A 17,158-nucleotide genomic window follows, 5' to 3' on the forward strand; every position below is an offset into this window, starting at 1 on the left:
AGGGGATAGATTTATGACATTTTTATTATTATTATTTTTTTGCTAGTAATGGCGGCGATCTGTGATTTTTGTCAGGCCTGCAATATTGCAGCGGACATATCGGACACTTTTGAAACTATTTTGGGACCATTCACATTTATACAGCGAACAGTGCTATAAATATGCACTGATTACTGTATAAATGTGACTGGCAAGAAGGGGGATAACACTAGGGGGCAATCAAGGGGTTAAATATGTACCGTGGGAGTGATTCTTACTGTGGGGGGAGGGGATTGACTGGGGGAGGTGACTGATCTGTGTCCCTACGTACAAGAGACACAGCATCGGTCTCCTCTCTCCCTGACAGGGCGTGGAGCTCTGTGTTTACACACAGAGCTCCACGTCCTGCCTTTGTAACTGCCGATCGCGAGTATACGGCGGACATCGCGGCCGCCAGGCACGCGCATCGGCATACTCTTTGCAGAACACTGTATTATGCTGGCACGAGCACACAGTGGGCCCCATACATCTGTACTCGCCCCCCCCTCTCTCCCTCCCTCCGTCTGATGATGGCCCTGGTGTCTCAGCTTCACTGACCGATGGATGTAACTGTGCTGCTGCCTGCTAGATTAGGGGGGGGAGGCGGCCTTACTGTGTAATATCAGCATCACAGTGCCCTCTGCTCCAGGCGCCGTTAGGACTTAGCTGCATAACGCACACGTGAGACAAGGAGAGGAGGAGGGAGAGAGGGGAACAGTGTCCGACACTTGGGCGTGACAGCGCCCCCCCCCCCTCTACAGCGCCGGGGCGCTGCAGAGCAGTGACCTGGCCGCCCCTGCCTGTGAGATGACTGCGAGTCTGCGACACACATTCTGTGAGCTGTGACGGCCGCACGGAGCCCTGTTGCTTATGGCGCTCTGTGCGGTCGCACAGCCCGCACACCCCAAAGGCCGGCCCTGGGCGCATATATACGCTGGACGCATCTGGCGCTCCCATTGATTTCCTATTCAAATATGCAAATGAGGGAGATACGGCGATCCACGAACGTACGTACACCCGACGCAGGGTACGCGCGGTGCGCGTAAGCTGTACGTCCGGCCTAAAGTTATCCCTCATAAAGCAGGGGTAACTTTGCACCAGACGTGTGCAGGTCAGCTGGAGAGCAGCTTCAGCAGCACTGTAACGGACGAGCTAAGCAGCCACACTTGCAGGACAACACATCTGTATGCCAACATGCCAGGCAGGGCCGCCATCAGGAATTATGGGGCCCCTTACACAGCTTCAGGCATGTGCCTGGGGGGTACTGCTGCGAATTGAGCAAGACGAACTAAAGAAAAATATATTTTAAAAAAGGAACTAAAAAGATTAAAAAAAGAAATTAAAAAATATCCTTTTTTTTATATATTTTCTCTAAAATTTAAAAAAAGGGGGCTTGCCATCTGGGGTCCCTACCTCACACACCACATCCACTTCACATTCACACACCAGTCACACTGTAGCCTGCACTCCTGACCGTGTGCATACTTTTCAAAAATAAATAAACTCATATCCCGAGTTTAAACAAATAAAAATAAAACTCATCGCCTGTGTATAAAATAAAAATAAAAAAATGCTTGTGTACTTTTGCACTTGACGGGCGCATGTCTGGGCGTATTTATGCATTGGGCGTAGGCGGTGGACCGGCGTATCCCAGGGGTTACGCCGGGCGTAGTTGTGAGCATGCGCAGAGGGGCGCGGGACATACGACCACGTCACAGCGCATGTGCCGTTCGTTCGGCCCTTCATTTGCATGGGGTCACGGTTCATTTAAATGGAACACGCCCACTTCCTTCCTACTTAGAATTACACCGGCTTTCGCCTATGAATTTACGTTGCGCCGGCGCAACGTTGGAAGGAAATGCTCTGAGGATGCGGTGCTTGCCTCTCTGAGTTGAGCCGGCGTAGCGGAAATGAGATGCGCTACGCCGGCCTATATATGCGCCGATGTACGTGGATCTGGCCCTAGGAGTAGAAAATTCTCAGGCAGATTTTTTAAGCCTCCAGCAGTCCAGGAGAATGGTCTCTACACCCCGACATATTTCAAATCATATGTTAGAAATGGGGTACCCCAGATGTGGACCTGTTGGCTTCCAGGTTCAACGCAAAGCTGGACAACTTTGTGTCAAGAACAAGAGATCCCTGTGCTCAAGGGTCGGATGCCCTGACAATCTCATGGGATCGTTATTCTCAGATTTATGCTTTCCCTCCAGTTTCGATTTGACCCACAATTCTTTAGAGAGTCAATAGGGAAGGAAAGCCAGTGATTTTGGTCGCGCCGGCTTGGCCCAGGAGACCCTGGTACGCAAAAATCGTAAGGATGGCAGTAGGAAGATCTTTCTCCCACTACGCTTAGGTTCTTAGGTTCTCCCACCACTTCTGGAAGAGAATGGATGAGACAGAAATCTGTCCCTTAACCACTTAAGACCCAGTGGTTACTACTAATGGCGGCTTTCAGCGATTTTTTTCATGACTGCGACATTATGGCGGACACATGGGACAATTTTGACACATTTCTGGGACCATTGTCATAAAAATGCATTGTTTACTGTGAAAATGACAATTGCAGTTTGGGAGTTAACCACTAGGGGGCGCTGTAGGGGTTATGTGTGACCTCATATATTTTTCTAACTGTAGGGGGGCGGGGCTGGATGTGTGACGTCATTGATCATGTTTCTCTAGATCAGGAAACACGCGATCAATGAAGCTGCCACTGTGAAGAACGGGGAAGCTGTGTTTACTCACAGCTCTCCCCGTTCTTTAGCTCCGGGGACCAATCGTGGGACTCCGGCGGCGATCGGGTCCCGCGGCCGCGGAGCTTCGGACTGGGGCGCGGGCCCGCGACCCACGGCTGGGCACTTAAAGAGGACGTACAGGTACGTGCTTAGGCCCAGCCGTGCTATTCTGCCGACGTATATATGCAGGAGGCGGTCCTTAAGTGGTTAAATAAATGACAATGGTGTGAAAAAAGGGGCCAAAGTGTCCGCCGCAAACACGATAAAAATCACAGATCGCAGCGATTACTTGTAAAAAAAAAAATACTAATAAAAATGCCATAAATCTATCCCCTATTTTGTAGATGCTATAACATTTGCGCAGACCAATCAATATACACTTGTTGTGATTTTTTTTACCAAAAATATGTAGAATAATACATATCGGTCTAAACTGAGGAACAAATTTGATTTTTTATATATTTTTGGGGGATATTTATTATAGCAAAAAGTCTAAAATATTGCCTTTTTTTTTTTTTTTATTGTTCCTTTTTTTTGGTTTATAGCGAGAAAAAAAAATAAAAAATGCAGGGCTGATCAAATACCACGACAAGAAAGCTCTATTTGTGGGGAAAAAAAGGACATCAATCTTGTTTGGGTGCATGTCGCCTGACCGAGCGACGCAGTGCCGTATAGCAAAAAGTGCTCTGGTCAGGAAGGGGGTAAATTTGTCCGGGGCAGAAGTGGTTACGTTAGTGCAAGGGGTCATTAAATCTGTCTTCTTCTGATCTGAAGCTGGCAGATTTAAAGGCAAAAAAAGAGAAGAGGGGGCAGAAAGACTCTATTTTGAACCCCTTTGAAATTACAGATTGGACCTAGAGGCCCTAGATGTTGCTTGATGCGTTTTTCAGGCATGTTTTTCAGTGCACTTAGTGTTTTTAAACCAGTTTTTTTATGTGTTTTGCATGCAGTTTTCATGCATTCTGTGTTTAAGTGTTTTTTTTTTAAACGCACTGTAAAACACACTGTATATAGCTGGTTGCTAAGGAGGGGGCCGGCTGCCACATCCTTAGCAACTGATGAGTCATCAGCTAAAAGCTGAATGTAAAAAAAAAAAAAAAAATTGGGGGGGGGGGGGGGTTCCCCCCCCATGTCCATACTAAAATTGTCCCGGGGTTCCCTCCAAAATTCATACCAGACCCTTAACCGAGCATGCCACCGGGCAGGTCAGGAGAAAGAGGGGACAAGCGAGCCACCCCCTCCTGAACCATACCAGGCTGCATGCCCTCAAAATGGGGGGGGGGTGGGGGTGGGTGCTTTGATGAGGACAAGGGCCTCTTCCCAACAACCCTAGCCGGTGGGGGGCTTATCGGAATCCGGAAGTCCCACTTTAAGAAGCGGCCTCCAGATTCTGGACCCCCCTATGTAAATGGATATCAGGTATATGATACCCCTACCCATTCACCAAAAACGCAGTGAAATGTAATAAAAACACAAGAGACGGTTTTTGACAATTCCTTTATTAATAGCTCTGTCTTTTCTAGCTGTCTCTTCCTGCCGTCTTCTTCTTCACGCTGCCGACGTCTTCTCCCACTGCTGTCTTCTTCCTTGGCGCCGGTTACCCATTAAAAAAGCAGCTTTTGTTCTGTTGATGTCTTCATCTGTTTTGTTGTCGCTCTTTGCTGGCTCTTATTTAGCAACAGGGCGTAGTCATCTGATGACATCACCCAAAGAGCCCGTCCCTGGCCACAAGAGGTGAGCTCTCCGGGTGATGTCATCGGATGGCCACTCCCCATTGCTATATAAGATTTGGCAGAGAGCGGGGCGACAACAAAATACATAAAGGCATCAACAGAACAAAAGCTGCTTCTTTTTTTTTTTTTTTTTGGGTAACCGGCAGCGAGGAATAAGACAGCAGTGAAAAAAAGATGGTGGGAAGAGACAGCTCAAGGAGAAGACAGCAGAAAGAAATGGCAGGAAGGTGCTTTGGGGTGGGGGGCACAGCTTGGGAGTTTGGGCGCAGTTTAGGGCATGCGGCCTGGTAAGGAGGGGGGCGGCATGCTCTGAAATGGGTCTATATTGGTGTTTTTTCGTGAATTTTTTTACATTCGGCTTTCAGCGGGGGTATCCTTGCTGACAACTGATGACTCATTGGTTGTTAAGGACATGACGGCTGGCTTCCTGGCCCCCTGCTTAGAAACCAGCTATATACAGTGGTAAAATAAGAACGGCAGAACAAATCAAAAATCGCATAAAAAATGCACCACTTGCGTTTCTGGTGCAGCTCCATTGAAGTCTATTAGCTGCAAACCGCTAAAAAAAGTCTGACCCTTTCCAAAAACGCACCGGCCGCAAAACGCATAGATGTGAACTAGTACCATAGGAAACCATGTTAAATTTACTGTAGTTCATTTCTGCAAACTGAAAAACGCACCAAAAAATGCATAGGTGTGAACGTAGGGTAAGTGGGCCAGGGCTTGTGACAAAAGGAAGTGTTAGTGTAACGGGAGTCACTTTTGGGCACAAATTGAGCCAGAAAATAATGGACATGCAGAATATGTCTTGGACTGCAGCCCAGCTGTCTGTCTGTTGGGATGTAAATGAATCCAGACTAACTTCTAAGGATCTTTCATTGTGGCTTGTGCTAATTGACCCTGTATTGTGTGAAGGTCTATTGATGGTAATGTGTATTGTGAGTTAGCAGACAGCCTAAAGGTCAGGTGTATAAATCATCAGCTGTAGTTAATTAGCTCATGTAAATTATGTCAGGAGCCGGAGTCAGGATGTGTACTAAAGATGTGTATTGGGGCTTGTTAGGAACCATTGTGTGATGATGTGGGTGGAGTTGGGTCATTGTTCATTTGGTTACTGCAGTATTCTTTTTGTGTATATAAGAGCCTGCTTTCTCAATAAAGATTGGCTATTCCTGTTGAACCTCAAACAAGGCTGGGTGTCTTGTTAATGGGGGAATTTGTATGGGTCGTGTTCGCCGGATTGTGGAGTTTCGATAGCTGCCTTGTGTTCGGGAATGGAATATCCTAAACGGCTTTAACACCTGTCCCATTTGGGGTTCCGTTACAGTTAGCGAATTCAAATAGAAGAAGTCGGCACAAATCCTTAGTAAATGGTTTATTAGGTTCACATAAAAGGGTACAAGGGGCTAACGTTTCGGCACAACCGCCTTTATCACAGCTCAAACATTAAAATGAGAATCAAGAATATATAGAGACGGGGGACTCCACCCACCAGACAGGCAATCAAACAATCAGCCACTGAAATCAACCTGTTAATTGGACAATATTCCACCAGATCGCCTGTCTAATGAGAGGATACACCACCATAAAACAAAGAAAATAACAAACATAGTGAAAATTGCGAGTATTGCCTCTTTTAGATGGGATAGCAATATCTGTAAAATGTGCCAGCATCCCTATTGTTTGTAATTGGTAAGACCTGATCAATAAACTCAAACCAAGGCTGCTTGGGGCCTGGTCAACTGACCATAGATCAAGGGAGGAAGGGGAAATGTTTGGGATTTTCAAGGCACTGATATGCAACAATGTATTAAAAATATATAAATATTTATTTGACAATTTACAATAATACAAAAAATACAAGACATTTGGGACAAACCCCACAAATCAGATCGATCACAGGACCGTTTTGTCTAATCGGTGGAGTCGTAATCTCGACCGGTTTCGCAGTATAAAACTGCTTCTTCAGGAGAATGTCTACAAAATATACAGGTAAGATATAATAAAACAGCAAGCAATTGTATACAATAATTTAATAAAGAAATTTCATAAGATCAGTGTTGCGCTTTGTAGGAGAGTCACAAGACTACTCACCTTGGTTTGCCAGAGTGATCGTGAGCTTGCTCGGGCAGTACCCCCTAGGGCGCACGTGGGGGATAATAAGGACGGGCTCTGATGGAAAAGGTTGATTGGTTAGTCCTAATGGTTGGTATACTTAAGGACGGTTATACGAGAAAAGAGGGAAAAAGCCAGGAAGAAGTGAAAAAGAAAAAGAAGGGGGGGGGAAGGGAAAGAAGGGGGGGGGGGGGAAGGGGGGGAATTTGGGGGAGAAGGTGAAGGAGAAAAGAAGAGGGAAAAAGAGAACAGAAAAAAGGGGGGAAAAAACAGGGATTGAAAAGGGTGATTGAAATAAAAAAAAGGGAAAAGGGACAAAGAAGAGAGGGGGGGAAAAAAGGAAAGAAAAGAAAAAGTGGGAGAGAAAAGGGAGAGAGGGAGAGAGAGAAAGGGAAGGAAAGAGGGAAAGAAGGAAGGAATTGTATGACACAGGGAAGGATAGGGATGAAAGTAATAAGAAATAATAAAGAAATGAAAAACAAGTGAAACTTAATAGTAGTAAAATGGGGAAGGAAAGGAGGGGTGGTGAGTGGTGAAAATCCAGGGTACCCAAACGAAAACTAAATAGGACAACCAGAAGTGCTGAAAATTAGATGAACGGGACACCAGGAAGTGACAATTCATGCTGGAATAGAACGGGTTAATTTGAACTCAAGCTTACCGTCCAGGATAATATAATCAGTTTAAACGATACTGGGGCGGTTGACACATGATTATGAAGGAAAAACCAGCAAGCTGACAAAAGAGCCAGTGTAGTTAGACACAGGCGATAGCCAATCTAGGAAAGACATAGTACCAAACATATAGTTTGGAGATGAATGTCTGAAATAATCGAATGGCACAAGAGCGTACAATGCAGGGTCAGCATGGACAGTATATACTTACCAAGTTCCATGGAGTGTCGACACGTCCCCAGGGAGAGCTCCGTGCGTCTCACTCAGGCTGCTCGTGGAGCAGCTTAAATGGGATATCCCAAGTCGCGTCATAGGTCACATGGCCATGACGTAGATGCGACTCACCATCCAGACGGGCGCGCATTCGTCGATGCGCGGCCTTGCAGTCCTGAGACCCAATGGCCAAGAGCCGGGTTCAGGGCTGCAAACAGCGGGCTCCGATTCTAGCCCGTGGTCTGGAGGGTCCAACGTGCGCCAATCAAAGAAAAGGGGGAGAGGCCACGGCCGGCCCGATCACGTGACCAAGGTCCTGAGCTGACAAAGCACAACATTGAGGCGTACAGAGGAAAATTACAGACATAATCGTTAGTATATAAGTATCACAAACATTTTAATTATAAATGTATACAGGGGGGTATACCTGCAGTACATTGCATTGTGGAATCATTGAACAAAAATAATTCAAAAATCGGGGAAAAGACAGTCAGAGCAAGACGATTCAGAAGAAATATAACAGACATCTATAACATATAATTATAGCATTTGGAGAAGTAGGGATACTAGGACTTCAAGTAGTCATATGGCAGTGGTAGTATTCATAAACAGAGTTGGATGGGACAAAAAGGGATTTATTTTTGTGGTTGTTAAAATAAAATGGAAATGTCAAACATATCAAAACTAGAGCAGGTGTAGGTGAGTGAATAATCAATCCATCGACATCCCTCCTAAATGAAGGATCTATATGAATTAACTTCATTCAAACCTGGGTAAATCATAGCATTCAAATGTTCTTTTTTTTTTTCACTCAAATTTAAGTTTATTTTCAATAAAAGTACATATATTTGTACTATAACAGCAGTATACAAGTCAGTAATATACAGAAAATAATAAATCAAATGCATTGCTTTACATATTAAACGGTACTGTCGTAGAAACTGTCTATCATATACAGCCATTTCATATGCTCCTCACCATACGGTGAGAGTAAAACAGTTTGTATAAGCTAAGAAGAAAAGTTAGGTTTAACTAATAATTTATAATTAAATAAAAGGATATTTCAATATGCTATATAATTCCTTAGGGTTATCGTTGCCACAAAATAAAAAACCCCATGTGTGTACTGGATCTAAGTTCATGGAACAAAGAAAAAAAGGATAGGATTTCTGGAGAACAATAACCTCTCTGACACCCCCACCGGGAACTGTCTGTGTCCAAGAGGTCAAGCAAACCTTTCAATCCCCCCTCCCTCCCTCCAATAATTATCACTAATATCCACCGGTATCTGTAAATATATATTCTCAAAACCCTTATCAAACCTAATATCCCCAAAAGTTTGGTGGAATCCTTTAACAACCTAAACATAGGCAAATACAAATGTTTATAAATGTTTGTTTTTTTTTCTAATCGTAACACTCTGAGAATGAGAAATAGCAAGAATTCTATCCTCGTATATAAGACAACGAGATAAAATCAAAGAAAAATCAATGAAAAGAAGAGAAAAAAAAGACAGAAGACAAAAAGAGGAGTAAAAAAGAAAGTACGAAGAAGATCAGGAGAAAGAAAAAGGAAAGAGATATGACAGCCTGCCTGCCAATGGACAACATCGTCCTCAGGAAATAAATATCATCACAGCCTTCACGGGATAAAAGATATTCCCATAAATTTCATCCAAGGTTTCCATATTTCATGGAAAAGAGTAGACATATCCAACATGGAACAGACCCTCTTTTCTTGTTCCATAATCCATGTAACCTTTTGTTTCATATACCGGATAGAGACAGTAGTCTTTTTCCATGCAGCTGCGATTGTGATCCTGGCACCTGTCAGAATGTATAGGATGAGTTTTCTAGTAACCTTGGAGGTCTGGGGTAACATCCCGTGAAGTAAAGCAATAGTGGGGGATTGATGCAAGTTACAGCCTGTGACACGTCTTATTATGTTGAACACCTTATTCCAGTATCCACGTATTTTGGGACATTCCCACCATATATGTATCATAGACCCCAATCCCTGACAACCTCTGAAGCATAGGGGCGAAGTTGACGGATACATGGAAGCCAGTTTAACGGGAACTAAATACCATCTAGTATAAATTTTTACATTAGCCTCTAACAAGGGATATATTCACATATCCTTTAATGGATCTAGTATAGTTACTACACCAGTCAGATAAATCCCATTTGTTATTAAGTTCCCTTTCCCAGGCCAGCATATGAGGTAATTTGGTGCAGTTATTAGCAAGTGATTGATATATGATTGAAATATTCCCCTTCCTGATCAAACCCTGATCACAATTACTTTCATAAGGTGTCAATAGTCCAGAGATCGAGTCACTATCCCATAGGCTTTGTGCATAATCATGTAGCTGAGAAAATCTTAATTTTTCTGAGACAGGAAGACCTAGCTTGTCTATGAAGTGTTGTTCAGGAAGTGGACCCGAGCGTGAAAAAAAGCGACCTATACGATACAACCCTTTGTCATGCCACCATTTGTAAGAATCTATATCAATTTTAGCAACAAAGAGTGGGTCTAGAAAAACACTCGATAAAGGTCTGCCTTTAGAAATTAGAGAGGGATTGTTTTTAAGTGAATCCCATAAAACTAAGGTTTGAGAAAGAGTCGGAGATAATATAGAGGGCCTATTCTTGGTAGGACTCCACATTAACGCCTCTATCGTTAGATTCGGGGTCGCCTGCTCTTCTATATCTAACCAGTCAGGGCGTTCATGTTTAAGAAAAGTTTCCGATAACTGTGCCAATCTCGCTGATTGATAGTACCATAATAAGTTGGGTACCCCCAGACCACCCTGTTCAGGCAAGTTATAGAGAGTGCGAGATGGAAGGCGTGGACCCTTATTGTTCCAAATAAACTTGGTAATCTTTCCTTGAAAAGATTTTAGATGACTTTTAATTATCGGTATGGGTAATGATCTAAAAAGATACAAAAGCCTAGGGAGAAGAGTCATCTTAACCGAGTTAATTCTACCAATCCAACCTATATTCTGTGTCCCCCAATCTTTCAAATCTTTCTCAAGTTTTCTATACATAGGGGGATAATTGGCCAAATACAAATTTTGAATGTTGGGGGTCAAATAGATACCCAGGTATTTGATATAAGAGGTGTCCCATTTGAATCCATAATTTTTCTTCAGTAGAGAAACCGTGGATTCAGGGAGAGAAACATTGAGGGCCCTAGACTTGACCATATTCACAGTTAGACCTGAAACCATAGAAAATTTGTCTAAAAGAGAATATATTTCCGGTAGGGATGTATCTGGAGCGGTCAAAAACAGTAAAAGGTCATCTGCAAATAAGGCACATTTATGCTCCATTTTGGCACATCTAACTCCCCTGATATTTGAGTTTTCTCGTATAGCTATAGCCAGGGATTCCATCACTATTGCAAATATCAGGGGAGATAAAGGGCAGCCCTGCCTAGTACCCCTATGGATCTCAATAGGTTCCGAAAAAATACCCTGAAAGCGTATATTAGCTTTAGGGTGAGAGTAAAGTGCAGATAAGATTCCAAGAAATTTTGTGCCAAACCCCCAACGTTCCATCACTCCGAACATAAATGGCCACGATACTGAGTCAAATGCCTGCATTCAAATGTTCTATCCATAAACATTCCTTTTGGAGAATAGATTTGTCCCAGTCACCACCGCGTGGATGTGGTGGAATGACCTCTAATATAAGGAATCGTACCACTGTCAAGTCATACCTGTGATAAAGTCCTATATGACGTCCAATAGTAGTCAATTTACCCGCCCCTGTGTCATACAGGTGGTCACCAATTCGTTGGCGAAATTCTCTAATTGTTTTTCCAACATAAAAAGCATTGCAGTTACACACCATTAAATAAACCACACCCTTGGTACCACAATCAGCATAAAAAGGGGGGGAAAAAACGTCATTGTTGGGTAAGATGAACCGTTTACCCTCCAGTACCCATGGGCAACGCGGGCAATTGCCACATTGATAGGTTCCCCTAAGTGCTGGAGGAGACGGGCGTTCTTGTGTAAAGTGACTCTGAGTGAGTCGGTCTCGCAGTGAGGACGCACGGCGATAGACCATTTCAGGATGTAATTTCACATGTTTAGACAGGGTACTGTCATCAGTAAGGATATGCCAATGTCTATTGAGGATGTCACGTAAGACATTGTGATGGGCAGAATAGTCCATCACAATGTCTTACGTGACATCCTCAATAGACATTGGCATATCCTTACTGATGACAGTACCCTGTCTAAACATGTGAAATTACATCCTGAAATGGTCTATCGCCGTGCGTCTTCACTGCGAGACCGACTCACTCAGAGTCACTATACACAAGAACGCCCGTCTCCTCCAGCACTTAGGGGAACCTATCAATGTGGCAATTGCCCGCGTTGCCCATGGGTACTGGAGGGTAAACAGTTCATCTTACCCAACAATGAAGTTTTTTTCCCCCTTTTTATGCTGATTGTGGTACCAAGGGTGTGGTTTATTTAATGGTGTGTAACTGCAATGCTTTTTATGTTGGAAAAACAATTAGAGAATTTCGCCAACGAATTGGTGACCACCTGTATGACACAGGGGCGGGTAAATTGACTACTATTGGACGTCATATAGGACTTTATCACAGGTATGACTTGACAGTGGTACGATTCCTTATGTTAGAGGTCATTCCACCACATCCACGCGGTGGTGACTGGGACAAATCTATTCTCCAAAAGGAATGTTTATGGATAGAACATTTGAATGCTATGATTTACCCAGGTTTGAATGAAGTTAATTCATATAGATCCTTCATTTAGGAGGGATGTCGATGGATTGATTATTCACTCACCTACACCTGCTCTAGTTTTGATATGTTTGACATTTCCATTTTATTTTAACAACCACAAAAATAAATCCCTTTTTGTCCCATCCAACTCTGTTTATGAATACTACCACTGCCATATGACTACTTGAAGTCCTAGTATCCCTACTTCTCCAAATGCTATAATTATATGTTATAGATGTCTGTTATATTTCTTCTGAATCGTCTTGCTCTGACTGTCTTTTCCCCGATTTTTGAATTATTTTTGTTCAATGATTCCACAATGCAATGTACTGCAGGTATACCCCCCTGTATACATTTATAATTAAAATGTTTGTGATACTTATATACTAACGATTATGTCTGTAATTTTCCTCTGTACGCCTCAATGTTGTGCTTTGTCAGCTCAGGACCTTGGTCACGTGATCGGGCCGGCCGTGGCCTCTCCCCCTTTTCTTTGATTGGCGCACGTTGGACCCTCCAGACCACGGGCTAGAATCGGAGCCCGCTGTTTGCAGCCCTGAACCCGGCTCTTGGCCATTGGGTCTCAGGACTGCAAGGCCGCGCATCGACGAATGCGCGCCCATCTGGATGGTGAGTCGCGTCTACGTCACGGCCATGTGACCTATGACGCGACTTGGGATATCCCATTTAAGCTGCTCCACGAGCAGCCTGAGTGAGACGCACGGAGCTCTCCCTGGGGACGTGTCGACACTCCATGGAACTTGGTAAGTATATACTGTCCATGCTGACCCTGCATTGTACGCTCTTGTGCCATTCGATTATTTCAGACATTCATCTCCAAACTATATGTTTGGTACTATGTCTTTCCTAGATTGGCTATCGCCTGTGTCTAACTACACTGGCTCTTTTGTCAGCTTGCTGGTTTTTCCTTCATAATCATGTGTCAACCGCCCCAGTATCGTTTAAACTGATTATATTATCCTGGACGGTAAGCTTGAGTTCAAATTAACCCGTTCTATTCCAGCATGAATTGTCACTTCCTGGTGTCCCGTTCATCTAATTTTCAGCACTTCTGGTTGTCCTATTTAGTTTTCGTTTGGGTACCCTGGATTTTCACCACTCACCACCCCTCCTTTCCTTCCCCATTTTACTACTATTAAGTTTCACTTGTTTTTCATTTCTTTATTATTTCTTATTACTTTCATCCCTATCCTTCCCTGTGTCATACAATTCCTTCCTTCTTTCCCTCTTTCCTTCTCTCCCTTTTCTCTCCCACTTTTTCTTTTCTTTCCTTTTTTCCCCCCCCTCTCTTCTTTGTCCCTTTTCCCTTTTTTTTATTTCAATCACCCTTTTCAATCCCTGTTTTTCCCCCCTTTTTTTCTGTTCTCTTTTTCCCTCTTCTTTTCTCCTTCACCTTCTCCCCCAAATTCCACCCATCCCCCCCCCTTCTTTCCCTTCCCCCCCCCCCTCCCCCCCTTCTTTTTATTTTTCACTTCTTCCTGGCTTTTTCCCTCTTTTCTCGTATAACCGTCCTTAAGTATACCAACCATTAGGACTAACCAATCAACCTCTTCCATCAGAGCCCGTCCTTATTATCCCCCACGTGCGCCCTAGGGGGTACTGCCCGAGCAAGCTCACGATCACTCTGGCAAACCAAGGTGAGTAGTCTTGTGACTCTCCTACAAAGCGCAACACTGATCTTATGAAATGTCTTTATTAAATTATTGTATATAATTGCTTGCCGTTTTATTATATCCTACCTGTATATTTTGTAGACATTCTCCTGAAGAAGCAGTTTTATACTGCGAAACCGGTCGAGATTACGACTCCACCGATTAGACAAAACGGTCCTGTGATCGATCTGATTTGTGGGGTTTGTCCCAAATGTCTTGTATTTTTTGTATTATTGTAAATTGTCAAATAAATATTTATATATTTTTAATACATTGTTGCATATCAGTGCCTTGAAAATCCCAAACATTTCCCCTTCCTACCTTGATCTATGGTCAGTTGACCAGGCCCCAAGCAGCCTTGGTTTGAGTTTATTGATCAGGTCTTACCAATTACAAAATAACAAACATCTTATATTAAGCAAAATTAGTAACAAGGAGAAAAATAAGCACATTTAGAAAGATAAGACCATAACAATATAAATCAATACAGAATATACAAATATATATATAAAATCACATAAAACCAAGTTATAATATATCCAGATACACATTTGCATACAATGAGACCCGACAGTAACTTAAAGGTAAAAATTATTTCAGAAAAAGATCCACGTCATATTTGTAGTTCATACCTGTAGGAATTCTCGTATGGAGGTTAAAAATCCTCCAGACTTTCCTTTACGAAGAGATTTCGGTGGATATCACCCCTGTGATACATTTGCCTATATGTCTCAGTTTAATTCTCCCTGCTTGCCATTGTGATTACCATCCGGTTATTGAAGTGCTAATGTCCCCTCACTATTTCTAAAGGTTAATTGATCTATTGTGTTGTGTGAAGGAGATCTGTGTTTAAGTGGCTTGTGTTAATTATGCTGATTGCTTCATTGTGGTAATTATCTCTCTATATGCGGTGCCGAACCGGCTAGATACTGATTAGTTCAAAGAAATATCTTTATTTCAAAGGAGCTGTATTGAAGACCCCCCACTGTGTAAGAGGGGGGCGGAGATTTGTCATTGTAACAGTTTTGGAAATGACATATAAGCTGTGTGTGTTATAACATTAAACTCTGTGTTGTTCCAGCAGTAAGCTTGGCATGTGTGGCTTTCTGGGCGACTCCAGGGATATTCCTTCTCGTGGAATATTGGGGTGATTTTCGTTATGGGAAGAAGGGAACGTTGACGGGGATATCATACCCATACCGTCACAACCCCCCTCTAGATGAAATTCTAACTTTTTCCAAGCCACAGAATTTAAAGTAGTCAACATTGCCTGCATAAGTGTGTTTAAAGTGCTTTGAAACATTCGACAAGCCTTTGTCACTGGCATAGGAAGCCCTATTGATGATGCTCACTGGTTCATAGCGGGCATGTAGTACATGCCACATATTTAAGTGTACACAAAGTGCATTCTATGACATAGACAACATTAGCAGAACCACAATTAATGAAGCTCTGGATAGAAAAATTCTTGCCTGCACAATAGTTTTATGTTCAGTGTTATGTTTTAGCAAAAGCGACAGGTATTGGAACTGCAAATACTGTATTTATCGGCGTATAACACGCACCTTTTTACCCTGAAAGCAGAGTGAAAATAGAATGCGTGTGTTATACGCCGATATAGTTTAAAAACAGCATGGTACATACTGCATATAGCGCCTTGGGGGGTGCGATCTCAGGCGAGCAGACACCATCAGAGACAGGGGGGTCCCGGGACACTCAGAACCGGCATTGAAAACCTCCGGCAGACATCCTCCTGCTGCTCTCACACAAAAGCCAGTCTAACTCTCGCGGCCGTTATAGCGTAACCACCATGGTAATGCTCTGCACTGCTCGCGGGAGTTGAGGCTGACAGGAATCTTATGTGGATGACAGAGTTTGTACCTGATGGGCAGGCTGAGTGAGAGCAATGAATGACAGTGTCTGACAGGGAGAGAGAGAGACACACAACACACACTGGCTGACATTCCCCCCCCTCCCTGCAAAGCAGAATTTGTGTTTCTTTGCCCTCCCTTGTCAGGCATCAGTGTGTGCACTGGTTGTAACGGAACTATGTATTCTGCCTGGACATCTATAATCATTATGCAGTGAGGCATACAAAGGGTTAATTGTAGAGTGACTTTTGGGCACAGATTGAGCCAGGAGATGGGGTGGCAAGTGAATCATAATCCATGTTTGCAGGATGTCTGGAGATATCACAAGTTGTTGGCTATTCAATGTGGGGACACATTCTTTTGAAAGGTGTTAATTGCATAGACTCCTAGACCTTTCATTGTCCCTTGTGTAAAGGTGTTATGTATGCTAAATACTGTTTATGTGTGGAATGTACTTGTCGGAGACAGAACGTCTGTCTAGAGATGTGGATTGGAAGGAGATCATTGTGTGATGGTGTTTTGTTTGAGTTCTGTTAATGAAGGAATGTTTAGTAATTAGCTCAAAGAATGTGATTGAAGCTTCCCCACGGTGTGATGTGTGGGTGGGGACAGTTTGATTGTTCATGAAGCCTTGAAGACTGTATAAAATCTCAGAGTGAACCATTAAAAATGAGTCCTACTTGACCCTTCAAAACGTAGCCCCGTCTCGTTCTTGAAAGGGCTGTAACGGCTACCCATGTAGTGAGAGGGTATCAGCCGTTGGAGAAGTCCTTTTCCCTGGCAAGTTGCGATATGCAGGTACAGCCGGTATATCCCATCGAACGCCCTTTCAAGAAACGAGACGGGGCTACGTTTTCAAGAGTCAAGCAGGACTGATTTTTAATGGTTCACTCTGAGATTTTATACAGTATTCAAGGCACATGAACAATCAAACTGTCCCCACCCACACATCACACCGTGGGGAAGCTTCAATCACCTTCTTTGAGCCAATTACTAAACATTCCTTCATTAACAGAACTCAAACACAATGATCTCCTTCCAATCCACATTTCTAGACAGACGTTCTGTCTCCGATAAGTTCATTCCACACATAAACAGTATTTAGCATACATAACACCTTTACACAAGGGACAATGAAATGTCTAGGAGTCTATGCAATTAATACCTTTCAAAAGAATGTGTCCCCACATTGAATAGCCAACAACTTGTGACATCTCCAGACATCCTGCAAACATGGATTATGATTCACTTGCCACCCCATCTCCTGGCTCAATCTGTGCCCAAAAGTCACTCTACAATTAACCCTTGGTATGCCTCACTGCATGATGATTATAAAATGTCCAGGCAGAATACATAGGT

At 43.3% G+C, this 17,158-nt stretch overlaps 1 protein-coding gene across 3 annotated transcripts in view; it reads right to left on the minus strand.

The window, feature by feature from the left end:
• The window catches only part of EZH1 (enhancer of zeste 1 polycomb repressive complex 2 subunit), a 394,387-nt gene that overhangs the window by 153,101 nt on the left and 224,128 nt on the right, over positions 1-17,158 (minus strand). The gene's annotated exons all lie outside the window — the stretch shown is intronic.

This window comes from Rana temporaria, chromosome 12 (genome assembly GCF_905171775.1).
Source record: "Rana temporaria chromosome 12, aRanTem1.1, whole genome shotgun sequence".
In the NCBI taxonomy this organism is placed as follows: domain Eukaryota; kingdom Metazoa; phylum Chordata; class Amphibia; order Anura; family Ranidae; genus Rana; species Rana temporaria.